Here is a 3436-nt window from a genome sequence, read left to right on the forward strand (position 1 = left end):
ACAATTCTTCCAACTTCAAACATACCTTGCAAGATAGTATGGTAGGTAACGGTATCAGGCTTTGATCCCCTTTGAGAAATTTCACCAAGCAATTGCATGGCCTTGGCCACTTCCTTTTTCTTACAATATCCGTTTATTAGTATGTTATAGGTAAAAATATTAGGCTCAATTCCCTTATCTATCAAGACATCAAAAACTCTTCTTGCTCTATCCACTTGACCACACAAACAATATCCATCCATTATCACACTGTAGATGATTATATTAGGCTCTACACCTTTTTTGATCATGTGTTTCATTACTTCCTCGGCATCTTCAACTTTTCCTTCTTTGCATAGTCCATCTATTAGTATGTTGAAGGTATGCACATTTGGATAAATATTAAGATTCACCATGTCAGAGAACAAAGTCTTAGCCTTTTCCCACTGACCAAGCTTACACAAACCATCAATTAATGAACTATATGTGACTATGTTCAGAGGAATGTTTTTCTGCTTCATCTCATTAAGAAAGTTGATAGCAGCAACTTAGTTTCTATCTTTGCAAAGGGCATCAATAACAATGTTATAGATATATATATATATCGAGCTTAGTGTTTTGCTGTTCCATTAGCCTGAGCAAACTTATAGTTTTTTTGAGTATGACCCCTTTTGCTGAGCCCATGCATGACGGTTCTATACATGACTTGGTCGGGCTCACAAATGTTTTCCCTCACCACTTTTTTAAACAATTCAACAGAATTTTTTACCTTATTTTGAGCAAATAATCTCCTTATTAGAGTGTTAAAGGTTACGACATCCAGAGGAATGCCACTCTTCAAGTGAATGGGTAACAGCGAAAATGCACAATCAACACGATGCATTAAACAAGAATTATTAATGAAAATATTCAACATGAATTCATTAATTGGGATACGCAATTTCCGCATTTCTTGGAAAAGAGAACCGACAGAAGATCATACTTATCATAGTGTCAAATAATTTCCAGAAGAAAGCAACAGAAGGAAGAAGATTCATTCTGACCATTCGATAGAAAAGACTAACAGCATCATCTAAGCACTTTACCTCATTCTCAACAATCGTGCGTTTCATGAGAGAACAAAACAATCCTGTACATGTTCACACTCATGATTGGGTTGCTGACCTTCTTACCAAGGGCCTAAGCCAAGCTCAACATTCCCATTTATTAGGCAAGCTTGGTGTGCTAAACATACTGCACCCTGCAGCTTGAGGGGGCGTGTTTTAACTAGTGATTACTAGTGATCCAAGCTCAAAGTAAGATCTCAAAATGTGATCAATGCACACTGTGCAGGGCTACTGTTCCATTGGATGTATGCTTCTCGATTGAATTAGCAAAGTAATTAGTTAGTTAGCAATATAGTTGAGTCAGTTAGCAAGTTATTAGAGGTTGTTAGACAAGTGGTTAGTTAGTTATGATGAGCTGTCAATGAACTGGAAATGAGCTCACTATCTTAGCTCAAGCCCATAAATAGATACAATGTTGTAATGTACAGATGATGAAGAATGAAATCTCCAGCTTCACTCTCTCTTTCTTCTTCCTTGCTCATGGATTATCAAGCTGTAATGCTTGAACTTTGCACTTTGTAAGTTGCCTATGATTTTATCTCAGATATGTACTTTTTGTTAGAGTAGCCTTGATCATTATTCTTTTATGAGAAAATACATAAAGACATCATTAAAGTTGTCCCGAACTTTCAAAAAGACACCTAAAGTTTGCAGAAGTCATATTACTCCACTAAGCTAGTTTCAACATATGTTGTGTAGTAATGATAGTTTAATAACGGTGCATCAGTCTTTCCTAGATCATTTCTGGGCCATATGTAATGGTTTGGATTCTTTTGCACAGGACCTGCAAGATGTTATCTCCAGATTAAGAAGTAAGAACAAGCCTTACCCGAAGTCATGGTTTTGCTGTGGCGTTCCTGATCCCAAGATCATGATTATGGCGTGGGCATGAAGAAAAAGAGAGTTGAGTAGTTCCCTTTCTGTGTACACTTGGTCAATTGGGAGGAGTTCGTCTCAAGTGAGGAACTTGAAGCTGCCCGTATTGCTTGCAATAAGTACATGACCAAGTTTTTCAGTTTCACCTCAGGATCAGGGTTCATCCCTTCCATGTTTTGCAGATTAACAAGGTGCTGTCGTGTGCTGGAACTGATAGACTCCAAACTGGCATGAAGGAAGCTTTTGGTAAGCCTCAGGGTGCTTGTGCTTGTGTTGTTATTGGTCAAGTTCTTCTTTCTGTTCGTTGCAAAGATGGAATCAGTAACCATGCCCAAGAGGCTCTGCGCCATGCTAAGTTTAAGTTTCCTGGCTGTCAAAAGATCATTGTCAGAAGAAAGTGATATATATTCTATCTGAAGGTTCACTTTGTATTTTATTCTACTGATTTGTTCTAGAACCTTACTTTTGCCATTTAAGGACTATCCTGTTATTAATGATTGTTGTGTAAAAAGGGCTATATTTTATTTGATTAGTTATTCAGTTTTGAGAGATTTATTCTAGGTCAGACCTAGCTTACCTGTACCTTTGTGGGGTAGATCGGCTGTTTTCGATAGATCACCAATCACCATGCAGTAAGTCATATAAATTTATGCTTTCCAATGCCCGAAGTCATCGTTTTTCTCTTTGTAGATGAGCTCTGTGGCCTGTTGTCTCCTTATATTTCTCAGCTCTGTCCTTTTTTGATTTCTTCGTCTAAAATTCAGTACTATTTGAGTGTTGAGCAATCTAGCATACCTGTTGGAGCTAGATATTTGATCATTGATAACTTTGGTCTTTAGATGGTTAGAAAATTGTGCTTGAATCTCACATGTGCTACTTTTATTCAGGGGATTCACAAAGTTCAGCCGTACTGATTATCTGAAAATCAAGTCAGAGAACCGTATTGTCCCAGATGGTTTCAATGCAAAGGTTTGTTCTATTCTTTATCTTTCCTTCTAAACTAATATATGTTTGCTTTGCTCATTCATGTACCAATTTACTCTCATTGCTTGTGAAAACTTATTTGCCTATTCTATTGCTTTTGCAGCTTCTTGGCAACCATGGTCGTCTTGCTGCACGTCAACCTGGAAGGGAATTTATTACAGCTACTTGAGGAATTGAAGTGGCATAATCCTACAAATAGCACATTTAGTTTTCTACTGCTGTTGAATTAAGAGTTTGTATCATTGACGAATTGATACATATAATAACAGGCATCATAAAACACGTCCTAATCCAAACAAACACAACTAATAGAGATTCTAAACATTTCAATATTTTGTCATGAAAATTCAAGCGTGTTTTGTTTGGTGTGAAGAGGTAGATTTAAAAAAAAAAAAAAACCTTTGTGCCATCAATAAGTAAATCTGCTTTACAACAATTGCAATTGATTTTCATGCTGCTTAGGAGTTGTTCTCTTCAAATTGCATCATAAC

The 3436-nt window shown here is 36.8% G+C and overlaps 2 pseudogenes; one reads left to right on the forward strand and one right to left on the reverse strand.

Moving 5' to 3' along the window:
* The window catches only part of LOC107874458, a 10140-nt pseudogene extending 9049 nt beyond the window's left edge, over window positions 1–1091 (reverse strand).
* Window positions 1092–1958: 867 nt separating this feature from the next.
* On the forward strand, window positions 1959–3114 carry LOC107874457 (annotated as a pseudogene).
* Window positions 3115–3436: the final 322 nt, after the last annotated feature.

This window comes from Capsicum annuum, chromosome 6 (genome assembly GCF_002878395.1).
Source record: "Capsicum annuum cultivar UCD-10X-F1 chromosome 6, UCD10Xv1.1, whole genome shotgun sequence".
NCBI lineage: Eukaryota > Viridiplantae > Streptophyta > Magnoliopsida > Solanales > Solanaceae > Capsicum > Capsicum annuum.